This window comes from Typopeltis vanoorti, chromosome 13 (genome assembly GCF_054136105.1).
Source record: "Typopeltis vanoorti isolate ZY-2024b chromosome 13, IOZ_Tvanoo_1.0, whole genome shotgun sequence".
Lineage (NCBI taxonomy): Eukaryota > Metazoa > Arthropoda > Arachnida > Uropygi > Thelyphonidae > Typopeltis > Typopeltis vanoorti.
Genome location: NC_143561.1, coordinates 101,604,400 through 101,618,254, shown reverse-complemented (window position 1 = coordinate 101,618,254; position 13,855 = coordinate 101,604,400). Strand labels below are relative to the sequence as shown.

Sequence of the window (13,855 nt, the reverse complement as noted above, 5' to 3'; positions counted from 1 at the left end):
CTGAGAAAACACTGATGTTATCCAGATCTATGCTGAAGTGGTAACCTCATCATAATGGATAATTGTAATGTTGAAGAGAACAACTTTTAGGAAGTTATTCTATAACTTTTTGAAGCTTTGATAAGGCTTCACACACATCTGGGCTACTATGCTCTTATATAGTTGCCTTGATTTTGTGATGAGGAGACTGAAGATTCCAAGGCAGGTACGTATCCAAGATATATTTGACCAGTGAAATTTTGCATATTAAGGAAATATGGGTTTCTAAGCTTGTTAAATAGAAAAACTTAAATACCACTTCTTATCCAAGAACAAGAAATTTTCTCTCATGGCAGGGACTAGAATGTCTAGTGGGAGCTGCAAGAATCTTCTTCAATGAATGTTCAAGGATACGATGTGCTTAGATAATATTTTTTGGTTTCTCCTGAATGTGCTGCCTGCATCATAGCAATACACTAAAATTACATAATGTTGGTGCATTGTTGTAAATTTAAATTATCAGTTAAATCAAACAATTCAACAGCATTCTTGCAAAGTGATGAGACTAATATCACATCACAGCAGATAAACTCAGTCATTTTTGCAGGCGATAAAGATCACTTTATATTTGTCACAGTTCTATCCTTTTGCTTAATTTTGGATTTAAAAATGGTCTAATTTAAACCAAAATTTCAGATACTTGACAAATTTTAGTAAGATCTAAAATACTAAATTGCATTAAAATTCATTTAGCTAAGAAAAATAATTGTAATATGCATACAATGGCACTCAAAGTGAAATTAACATTAAACAGTCTACATGTCATGTAAGATTTTCCTGTTGTGTGCATATCTGTGTAACTTCCTATGATATTCTTATTTCAAAAAGGATATTTTTTTGTAATTATATAGGTATATCCATAGTCCTAAACCTTGTTTCTAGAGTTCTACACTATTATTCAAACAATGCCTCTCTTTAAATTCATTTGTTGCACTAATTTTACACATGTGTAAGGCAGTGTTTTAAATTCATGCAGTGATAAAGAATTTAAAACACTGCTTTATACATGTGTGTAAAATTAGTGCAACAAATGAATTTAAAGAGAGGCATTGTTTGAATAATAGTGTAGAACTCTAGTAACAAGATTTAGGACTATGGATATACCTATATAATTTCAAAAAATATATATTTTTTGAAATTATCCATTAAAGAATAATGTATTGTTCTTTAGGTGAATATTTTCAGGGATGATAGAAAATAGAATGGAAAAGAGGCATTGCTAATTCTACTTGTCAGAAGCAGTAAGTTATCCACTATATTATATGTGTTCATTTGCTAAATAGTCGATTTGTTGAACATTGTTTTTCACTTGGTTATACTATAAATTAAAGAAGCCAAGAAATTATATTCTTGGTTTCATCCTTTATCCAAGTGTAAGCAAACAGATTTTGCATGTGAAGTAACTTCATGACTGTGCTGCTTGTATATAGGGCTAATGACCTCACATCAACTGCTTAGTATCTCATATTGCAAGGCACATTCCAGATATGTATGATGCAACCTTAGTATCTCTTCTGGCTCCCACTGATGAGACTTCAAAGGTTGAAACCAGTCTGGGTAGTGGTCCTTCCCATAATATTAAGGCAATTTTGATGTGAAGTCATTAACCCCTATACAAGTAACCCAGTCATGCAGTTACATCATGTGCAAACACTTGGATAAAGGATGAAACCAAGAATATAATTTCTTGGCATCTGTAATTTACAGTGAATAATTTACTAGCCGTCTTTGAGCCTTCTTTATACAAAGAAACTATTTTGCTGCTTTTCATAGTTGAGACTTAAGCACATTAGTGAAAGGTACTGCCTCCAATTCCCCTGGCACATTTTAATATAGGGCTGATATTCCTTTCATGACTATACAGTCATCCCTCGACTTACGTCCACTCGAAGATACGTCTGTGATCCCATAAGAGAATAAATAACATTTTTGACTATACTTTTGAACAAGATGCAAGCAAGTATAAAGTAAAAAGATTTCTATTTAGCAACAATGCATCATGTGCAGCGGCAACCTCCCTCGGTGACTGGCATGTGTCTTCAACAGTTCCTCTATTTTGATTGTTTGAGAAATAGGTTATTTGTGTATTTATCATTAAATATTTTCTTCAACGTGGCCCCTACACACCCAATCAAAAAAAACCTAGTGAAGAATTACAGAAAAAGAGGCAAGTAATTAATCTTGAAATGAAGTTGCAAGTTATAAAGCAACATGAAGTTGGCAAGCCCATGAATGTGATCGCATGCGACTTTTTATGGTCTCATTCTACAGTGACGACCATTTTGAAAAATAAGGATAAAATTGTAGAAGCTGTGAAAGGATCTGCTTCCATTAAATCGATGATAGTGACAAAGCAACGATAAGGTCCTATCAGTGACATGGAAAAGCTACTTGCATCATGGATAGAGGACTGAACCAAAAACGCATATCTCTTAACACTAGGACCATAAGCATTAAGGCACTATGTCTCTTCAACATGTTGAAAGAGAAAGCAGGGCCTGATTATGACTATGAATTCAACACTTCTTCCGGTTAGTTCATGAGATTCAAGCAGCATTTTGCACTGCATAATGTGAAAATGTATGGTGAATCTGCAAGTGCCAATGAGAAGGTTGTCAAGAAATTTGTGGAGAAATTGGATAAAATTATTAGAGGAAAATTATTTGCCACAGCAAATATTTAATATGGATGAGACCTTGTTTTGGAAAAAAAAAATTCCTGAGCTGGCATTCATCCACAGAAAGCTAAAATTACACCTGGTTTCAAAGCTCTTAAAGACTGTATTATGATTCTGTTAGGGGGTAATGTGGCTGGATATAAACTGAAACCATTTGTGATATGGCACAATGAGAATCCACAAGCCTTCAAAAACATTAGGAAGCATACTCTTCCAGTTCATTATTGAAGCAATGAGAAGTCGTGGATAACTCAAAAATTATTTGATGGAATTTAATATTTTATTAATTCTAGATAATGCTCCAGGTCAACCTTACATTGATGATCTTCACCCCAAGATCAAGATCATGTTTCTCTCTCCAAACACTACTTCATTGATCCAACCAATGGATCAGGGAGTTCTTGCAGTGTGTAAGGCTCTATGGAAAACTTTTTTCACAAGCCATTTCTGTCACTGAAGGAAATGATCAGACTCTCATGCAATTCTGGAAAGCCTTCAATATTTATCATGCTATTAAAAATATCATTATTATTACACCCACCACTGGTTACCCTTCTTTTTTGAGACAATCTCCAATCCATCTAACAATATACTGTCTGTTGCCATCCTCTGCAGCTTATACACCAACTTATCTGTGGTAATCTATCAAATGCTTTTGCAAAGTCCAAGAATATCACTGTATATGATTCTCCCTTATCTAAGGCACTCCTCACCTTATCATAAAATGCAAGTAAATTACTGAAACAGGACTTACCCTTTACAAATCCATGCTGACCATCATAAAGAATGCCATGCCCATCAACCCAATTCTGTATTCTATCCTTACCAACACTTTGACCACAACTGCAGTTATACAGGCTGGCCTATAGTTGGAGACTTCTGTCTTAGAACCATGCTTGTGGAGTGGTACTGTTTTGCCTTCTTTCCACTCCTTAGGAACCATACCCGCTGCAAGACTTTCATTAAATAACCAGGTCAAGGACATAACTGTGGTGCACATTCCTTAAGCATACATGGTGCTATGTCATCCATTCCCATAGCCTTATTCACTAACCCAACCAACACCTGATACACCTCTGTTTCTTTCACTTCTCAATTTTCCTAATACTTGCCTCTCTTCTATATATTGCGCTGGATCATTTACATCAGTATGATATACGCTGATAAAGTGCTTGTTCAATAATTCCACTATATCCTTTGCAGTTGTTAGTCTGCTGCCATGACTATCCACCAATGTTAGTCTGCCATAATCATTTTCGTCTTTCTTGTCATGTAGTAGAAAAATTCCCTTGAGTAAGAAAAAATAACCTTGGCTTGACCAGCCACAATCTCCTCTCATACTGCACCTTTTCTTGCTCATCACCTTTCTAGCCTGCACCTTACTCTTCATGGGTCTCATCACCACCAACTGTCTTGTACCCCCCCCCCAATAACATTTTCTTTTCCAGCTCAGCTTGTTTGATTTCTCTCTTCATCCATTTCACTCCCACTCTATTTACTCACTTAACCCTTGGTATACAGTCATACATTGACTTTGTCAGATACTAAGTTTCCATGCATTGTCAACATCTTTGTCACTTAACTCATCTACCCAAGGTACTGATGCTAACTATAAATCACCTGCTTTATATTTCCACACATATCCATTTTTGGCAGTGTCAACACTTCATTTACAACTACATCTTGTGAAGTTATCACCAAATTCAAAGCATTAAAGCCTCTAGTTGCTTCAATCATGTGCTGCTTAAGATACTTATCTCTCAGAAATTCCAAACTCTCTCCTTGTTCCCAATACACTATCTCCTCCTTCCAGTCTGTATTCCTGTAATTAAAGTCTCCCATCAGGATCACCTTTTTACATGCCCAACTAATTTGCCTAAACATTTCATAATCAATATTCTCTGCATTCCCTGGCCTATAACAGCATCCTATCAGATATACTAATTTATTTATTTCAACTTTGCACCACACAGATTCAAAATTCGTGCATGCATCATCAACTTACGCACTTTGCAGACAATTCCTCTGCAATCATTAACAGCATTTCCGCTCCTCTTTTAGCATCTTTATACTTCCGGCCGGAAAATTATATATCCTTCTAATTCTATTCCCGACATCATATCCTCCTCAGACAACCATGTTTCATTTATTCCAATTACTTTTGGGCACACAGTCTCAATCAATGCCACAAGCTCAGCTCTTGTTTCGAATACTCCTTGGATTTGTGTATAAACATAATCGCTGTGTGTTTGAGGCCATCCTACCAGCACCCACATTCTCTATTCTAGCTGCTTGCTGTGGTTTGGGACGAAGTGACCTCTCAACGTATGAGTGGCAAATGGAAAAAGACATTAAAAAAGGTTTGCGCATGATTTTGGAAGTTTTGAAAAAAATGAAGACCTTTGTAAATTGAGTGAAGAAATAGTGGGCCTAGCAAACAATCTGAATCTCGAAGTGAATGATGACAACATAGTTCAACTCATAGGAAGTGCCCCTGAAGAGTTCACCAACGAAGAATTCATTGAACTGGAGGAACATGTTGCAGAAGAGGAAGAACAAGAAAAGGAAGAGGGGAAAAAGAGTAACAAGAAGAGGTAGTTAAGCAATTCACAGTGAAGGATCTTGCAGAAATGTTCTCTGCAGTTAGCAATGTTCTCAAAATGGCTGAAGATATGGACCCCAATGTTGAACGCTACTTATTGGTAGAAAGGAAAGTACATGATGCATTTGTTTGCTATAAATAAATTTATGATGAAAAGAAGTGGAATAAGCAAACACGTTGGACATTTTCATCAAAAAAAAAATCAAAGATTACACCAAAAGAGCCACAGCCTGGTCATTCACATAGGGAAAGTAATGAAGATGTGATTGTGAAGGAAGATTTGAGTGATTATTCTGTTTTATAGTGTTAGTAATGCACAGCACAGTTTTATAAGGTTTAAAAATTAAAATGACAGTATACTTATTATGGTTAAGTCCCTAACTCCTATAACTCTGTTGATTTAATGCATCAACTTCGTCCTGCAAGATTGAACAGAACCACAACAGAAGTTGAGGGATGACTGCATTTACATTAATTCTGCAATATCAAATAACCATAGCAAATGATATAGTGGAATTATATAACAAACACCTCTTCAGTGTATATCAGTAGTGTGAATGATGCTGTGCAACATGTGGAAGGGAGGCAAGGATTAGGAGAATTAAAGGTGAAAGAATTAGAGATGTATCAAGTGTTGCTCGAAGTAGATGTTAATAAGGCTGTTGGAATGGATGACATCGGCACGCATTTTTCTAGAATCTGCAAAAGAGTTAGCCATACCCTTGACTTAGTTATTTAATGAAAGTCTTGCAGTGGGGAAGGTTTCTAAGGAGTGGAAAGAAGGAAAAATAATACCTCTTCACAAAAATGGTATGAGAACAGAAGTTTCCAATTATAGACTAGTCTGTATATCTTCATTTGTGATCAAAGTGTTTGAAAATTGGTTAGAAATGGAATACAGGATTAGGTTGATGGACATAAGATTCTCTATGATGGTCAGCATGGGTATGTGAAGGGCAAGTTTTGTTTTAGCAATCTGCTTGTGTTTTATAAGGTGATAAAATGTGTTGGATAAAGAAGAATCATATATAATGATATTCTTGGACTTTTGTAAAAGCGTTTGATAGAATACCACATAAGTTGGTGTAGAAGCTGCAGAGGCAGTACCATACACTTTTCTGATAAGCAGAGCTTGAGGTACTAGTGCTCCCTTAAATTGGCCCTAGTTTTTTGGGGTCCCAGCTAGAGCCTCATGCACCTGTGCATAAGTATGGCCCTGTACAGTGGATAGGAATATAATATATTGTTAGATGGATCAGAGATTGGATCTCTGAATGATACCAGCAACTGTTTAACTTATTTCTTAAACTTGATATCTCATGTGGATTGACTGGAGATCTTCAAATGTTTGCCAATTATGCAAAGTTAGGTAGAATTATCAGGAGTAGTGCTGATGTTAATTCTCTATAGGAAGATTTGAATAGACGTAAGCTTGGACAAATGAGTGGGGCTGCAGTTTTAATATTAATAAATGCAAAGTGTTACACTTTGTGATACAGAGATATAAAGTTACGTACTATATTGGTGGAGGTGTACTTCAGGAAGTGGATGAGAAACAGGATCTTGGAGTGATGATAGACAGTGGACTAAAGTTACAAGTGCACATCGTATGTGTTGCAAATAGTGGAAACTCCACATTGTTACTATGATAAAAAGTTCATTGATAGGGATAAGGAGGTGGTGGTGCCCCTCTATAAGGTATTGGTCAGGCTACATATGGACTATTTTGCTCAGATTTGGTCACTGATGTGGAAACACTAAGGGGGGGGGGGGGTCCAAAGACAAATGACCAAAGAATGAATGAAGTAGAGTGCAAGTAGATTTTTTGCATGAGAGTTGAGTGGAATGCATTGTGAATGTGGGTAGTATAAATAACTTGAAAGCTCATTATGATAGACATGTTCCTGGTTGAGTGGGACTCCCACGATGAGTGAACTCCATGGAGGCTGTTACCAAAATAATATCCTGAGTAATATTCAGTTCATTATTTTAATTCTCTATCACTGCAACATTTCTGCCTGGATGATACACCCTCATGTAGTGATCATTCAGTAATTGAACTATTTCTTCTGTTTGTCACCTCCTTACCATCAGTAGTAATATTAGTTATCCTACTGTTAGTTATCTTTTGATTGTCATGTAGCAAAAGATCGTTGATATTTCCTTTGTCATGCTTAGCTCATTTCCTCCTGTAATTTGATTTTCCCTTCACCATGCTAGTCACTCTGATGCCTGTAATTTGCACTGCTCAATAAGCCTACCAATCATTGTTCTGCTTATACATCCTACACTTTTTTTTTTTTTTTTTTTTGCAGCTTTTAATGATTTTACTCAATCCTTGGTACACTCTGATAATGCTTCCTTCAAAACTATGAAGCCATTTGGTTAGAAAGACTAGTTAAAATCTAGTTATATACATGGGAGGAGAAAATCCCCATCTAATGTCAGCTTTTGTTTTGCAGAAAAAAAAGATAAACCAGTCAAACCAATACAGTAACCACTGCTGTTGCTTAGGATTAATTTAAAATGTTTCCTCTCTTAGATTTTCTGCCATAGCACTGCTTCAAGCTGACCCCTACATTTGTCATAATCTCCTCTGTAGTTCCACATAATAGTACTATACCTTTTTGAACTGAATATTCTGCAGTTGGCAACATCCCAATACTCTAGATTAGAGCAAGTTGTAGAAAGATTTTTCACTTGGTTATCAATTATAGTATTTAAGCATCTCATCCTATCAACATCAACCTCCACTTTAGACCATCTGGCTTCCAAAACCACCACCACCACTATTTTCCTCTCATACGATCAATCTTGTGCAGAAATAACTTCCCTGCTATCATCAGCAGTACTCCCCCCCCCCCCTTCTGATCATTCTTATTCAACCATGTTTCACTTATTCCAACCACTAAAACAGCAATTTCATCTCCCTCATTTCCGATACTCCTGACATTCAAAAATAAGCATAACATTTCTTGGTCTATAATCAGTCCTACCATTGTCATTCCTCATCTGACTTCTCCACACTTGCTGCTGTTTGCTTACATTATCTTTAGTCTCATGTATCTGGGCTGCACAGGTAGTAGATGAATCTATCCCCTGTGTAGCCTGGTCCATCCCATTTCTATGCTGACCATTCTCATACATGCATTACTGCTTCCAGAATCTACTCTTCTCAATGCTGAACCATCCTTACCTGGCTACCCCTATTTCCCTGTCCAACTTGAATTCTCATTTTCATATTCTCATCTTTAATCTAAAACAATCATTTCAGTCTCACCTGGTTCACTCTCCTACTCATTTACATTGCCTTTAACATCTACTGATACCTTCACTTGTTACACTTCCTTCTAGTAATGGTCTCTCCAGTTTGAGTTTTGGCAAGGTCATGTGAAAATAAAAAGGCAAGATGGTTCATTACATAATATATAATAAATCAAATTATATAATGATCACTACATAATTTGATTAACCTTAATGAAAAGTTGGTTAAGGACAGAATTCTGGAATGGATGAATAAAAATGCAATTTCTATGTTGGGCTGCATGGTTTTTTTTTAAAGGAAGGTCCTCTACGATGAAGTTACAAATGAGATAGATAAAGGAAATGGCTACACCATGATACTGCTACACTTTCAAAGACATCTGAGGAAATTCCTCACATTACCCTAATACATGAATTGAAACAAACATGGAGTGCATGAAGCTAGTGATATGAAAAGGATGGCTCATGGACAGACATCAAATAGCAATATATATATATATATATATAGTAGAATAGAATCAAGAAGAAGGTAAGTGACCAGTAGTGTGCCACCACAGGACTCTGTACTGGGTCCATTCAAAATTCAAAAATTTGTACATTAATGATACTTGCTATGGTCTGAAAGGTTATTGTTACAGTTCATTGCAGAAAAGTATAAAGTTATACACTGTTTATTATGCCAATGGACTGGACAACCAGAAATTGGAGACCTGGGATTGGTATTAGAAAGGCAGTTGAAGTTCAGAATACATATTGTAAAGTAGGAAAACTAGCTCAAAGGACCACCTGGATGTTTAAAAACAACAAGGAGAGATAAGAAAATTATATTCATTTTTATAATGCTTTGACATGACCATGTCTGAACCACTGTGCAGATTTGGTAACTTAGGAATAGGAATAATATATATCTTATTCTTAGGAATAAGAAAATGCTAGAGAGGATCCAAAGGCTAATGACAAAGATAGTCACAGCTCTGAAATGCCACAAGGATAGAATGAAGATTTGTATAATTACAAAATTTGATTGATAGGCAGAAAGAGAATAACTTATGATAGAAACTTAAGTTGCAAAAGTCATGTGGTAATAAGGTAGTTACAAAAGAAATTTTTCACATAAGGGAAGAGAACAAGGGTTTCTCATGGAAATGGTACAAGAACTAGATTTTTTTGCATGGAGAGTGGTGGATGAGAGGTATAGGTTAGAGGCAATTATTAATACTATGTCAGTGAATGAGGTTAAGGAGAGGTATTAGGCATTGTGTGAATAATAGTTTAGTGTAGGCCTCATGTGATGCATTTCTGGACTCCATATTGTGTAATAATGAGTTGCAACTATGAACGCCACATAACCTGCAGTGATAAGAACTATTGAAAAAATTGCATTAAGAACAAAATCATTCATGCAAAGGCAATTACAAGCCATTCCACTCATGAAAGGTGGCAATGTATAAACAGTATCATGGGTGGGCTAAATGTTAAATAATCTATGATTGCTGCTATAAAAATCAAATGATACTGTTTTTTAAAAACAAATTTCAGGCTTCCAGTGAGTGGGTTGGGATAAAATTGCATGGCAAAACCACATAATTTTCATTGCATGGTGGTTTTGCACTGTGCCATGAAAATGATCTATCCAAAGACTTAAGCATATCTTAAATATCTATACAAATACAGAACTATTTTTCTTATAACCTATGTTGATTATAATTAATTTTCTTCTACAAGACTGATTATAATTCAACTGCTTTCTATTCTACAGGCATACAAAGCAATAGAATGCAACCTATTAAAGATTTACTTTCTAGATTCACTTTTGGATCTTGAAGGGGGTTTATCTCCAGACAGATATAAACAATGCTAAAGAGAGCTAAATAAGTTTATTTGATTTAAAAATGAATGTGGAATTTTCTTCCAAGTTTACAGCTTCATATCTTGCTGTAGTCATGAATGTTTGTGAATGTCTTTGGGTGGGAGATGCATTTCATCACCTAGTGTAAGACCACATCCTGCTTATTGGATTTTGTCTCCAGATATATACACTGATGTATACATCTTGCAATGCCAAATGCAGGTAAAAGGAAATCTCTTGACGTGTTTTTTGACATTACTCATGGCAACAGCTGAATGCTGTAGTCTTTAAAGAAGACAGTGAGAGAGGCTCTCCCAAAGAATAGAATTGGATGGAGCGAAAGAGGAGAAAAATTGGTTTTATAAGTTTCAAGGTATGGTAAATGGATGTTGACCAGCAGCTGCTCTTTTCTTCCTTTTCGTAAAAAATAGAGGAATGAGAGCGGAGAATTCAGCAGAGCATTGACCATGAAAGTAACTATAAAAGAAAAACATAAGAAAGAAAATGGAACATCTCACAAAATCACCCTAGTGATTTTGTGAGAGGGATTATCAAATCTGATTCCCCTCTTCTAAATAGTATCAAGCAATGCACCACCCCAGATGTGTGAGCCCTATTCCATATTTGGGATTTTGCAGATGGGTTGTATAATATATTGTGAAGTTGTTAAAGTTGAAAAGTTTGCTTTTCATGGAAAAGGAGATAATGGCATTCCATTAGAAAACATCTTTTAATAAATGTTTCAAATTTATTACATCAGAAACGATCAGACCCATTACTTTTGCATCAAAAATTTGCTCAGTGTTATTGTAGCTTTTTTTTTTTTTTTTAGTGGGAAAAAATATGAAAGGATCGAAAGGATCATGGGGAGGGGTATCTCCAGACAAATGTAAACAATGCTAAGGAGAGCTAATGAGTAAATAAGTTTGATTTAAAAATGATTGTGGAATAAGGCTCAAAGATTTATACAATTTAAACATCTACTGTCAGCTTAATTGGCTGATGTACTCTAACGTGGGTTTTAATCCTGCCATCGAAATGGATGTTTATGATTGTCTTCAGGTTTGAGATGAATTTCATCATCTGGGTGTGAGACCACTTTAGTGCTTACTTGAAGTGACCTGCAAAACCTTTCCAGGAACAGGGTTTCCAAGACTATGTAAGAAAAATACAAAAAATAAATTTAAAAAATGAGAAAGCTTTATTGTTTTAAGTATTGTAGATTTACAAGCTGTTATGGGTTGGTGGCACAAACATAAAACAGGATTTGCCTGTATTATTGAGTGTTTTGTTTTGAAATGAAATACTGGTATTATTCCTCACTTACTAAGAAATGTTAATTTGCCTTTTTCATCTTTTTCGAGAAAGTGAAAACTTGTCATTCCATTCTGGTTCTCTTGAAATGCTTTTCATTTTAAAAGTGTTTAAGGTAACACTGTTCATTCAAAAGTGAAGTTATTACTGCTTTTTCTGAAATAGTTATGCTTTGACACAGCACCTAACTACCATCAGCTGTAGCCAATGTAAGCAGTTAGTTTTACAGTATTAGCAGAATCAGATACTGAAACAGTAAACTTACAAATTGTAAAAAGACATGCAAGAGGAGATTATGGCATGCTACTAGTAAGTGAAGCAGTCATTACTATTTCAGGCCTCTAGAATAAGTAGTATAGTGGTCTCACACTAGAAGACAGTCTGCCACCCAAACCAAGTTGAAATTTGAATCCATAGTCTGGTGGAGATTAAGAAAATCAACTCTACTTGGCCAAATAGACCCCACTTACAAGAGATACTGGAAAATTCATCTAAAAATCAACTTCTACTTCCTATTTTTATTAAATTATCTACTATGCCTTTTGTGTAGAGAAAAAGTGCTTTGTTCTATACTCAGTCATCTGACCTTAAGATATGCCTGAGTGGTTAACCATTTGCACATCCAGAACTTAAAATAGCCCTGTTTGGCTTTCTCATATTTGCAATATATATATAATTTTATGTTTGCATTGCAACATTAAGATTTAAATGCTTACAAATTTAGAATTCATGTTCAGTCATAATTTATTAACTGATGTTGAAAAAAAAAAGTGCAAAAGCTTAGCAATTTATGGCAATTGTGTTAATCTGTATTCTATAATGTAGCAATTAAAAACATTTCATTAATGTGTTTTATTTCCATGTTTATACAGTAATTAAAAAAAAATCAAAGCTATGCAGAAACAGGTCACAAGTAATCTTCAATTTATCAGAACTCAACTGTGAATAAAAGAAAAATTCCTACAACACTTCATATGATGTCAAAAATTAAATTGAAGATAGGTTTGATGATAAAGGAGCAAAAATTTCATCCCCTTTTTCTCTATTACTTCAGATTTATCTTTATTTGAATGCCACTTACAGCTAAGTTCTGTGCTAGCTGAAGATTAGCAGGGATTGCTATACCTTCTGGAGTACAAATTGCTGCCATAAATTCTTTGGGATGCTAGAATCCTTTGTCATTTATGATCTGTTGAGGATTTTTATGTTATGAGATCACTGAATTATCTTTCGGACAATTTCATTTCATTAAGACATTTTCTTCTGCTTTCAGTATCTGCAGCTACTTCTAACCAAGACATTTAATCAGAAGGAACAGCCACATTTACATGAGTAACAGACCCTAAACAAAAATTTATTAATATTAGTAATTTTAACATTTAGTCAAAAGTGCTACTCCATTTATAAATGAACACAATATTAGAAACTTAAAATATGCTGGTGTTTTAAATCTTAAATTTATATTATTAACCTCTCTACCAGCCATGGCGGATGAAATAGTGATACTAAATTGCACTTCTTATCCATGTTAATCAATAGGTGTTACAGAATCTTATCCAAATTACGTCTCTCCACTCTGCTCACACCCTCATTATACAGTTTTTGGGGATGGCCTCTTGTTCTATTCCTCTTCTCCCATTCTATGAAAAATCTCCAGTCAACCTGAAAACTCCTAACTTATGTCTCAATTATATCCCCCCCTCCTCTTATTCACAAGGCTCTGCAATTTACATTTTTTCAATCTGTCTTCATACTCCACATTCCAAAGACCACTGACCACCTTTGTGAATCTTCTTTGGACCCTTTCTAATATATCCTTGTCACTATGAAAAACCAAATCTGCACACAGTAATCCATATGAGGCCTGATACACTGGAATCATAACCTCTTTATTTCTGCATATCAGGATCCTCTGCATCATTGCCATTAGTAATCTCCGATGTCTTCACAAATTGTGCAATGTAGCCGCTGAACTTCAGGTCCTTGTCTACCTCCTTTAAAGTTTCCTCACCAAGTGTATACTTTGCGACAATTGAAATGACCATTTACTTGCCCATTCATACAGTCTATTCAAGTCCTCCTGTAAGGCCATAACATCTACTTATCTCTG

The 13,855-nt window shown here is 35.3% G+C and overlaps 1 protein-coding gene across 1 annotated transcript in view; it reads left to right on the top strand.

Annotated features, from left to right (window-relative positions):
- LOC150100419 (eukaryotic translation initiation factor 4 gamma 3-like) overlaps window positions 1–13,855 on the top strand; it is a 405,123-nt gene that overhangs the window by 331,712 nt on the left and 59,556 nt on the right. The window contains exon 3 of the transcript XR_016549278.1: window positions 1,211–1,280. The gene's annotated coding sequence lies outside the window, so the exon portion shown is untranslated. The remainder of the gene's footprint in view (window positions 1–1,210; window positions 1,281–13,855) is intronic.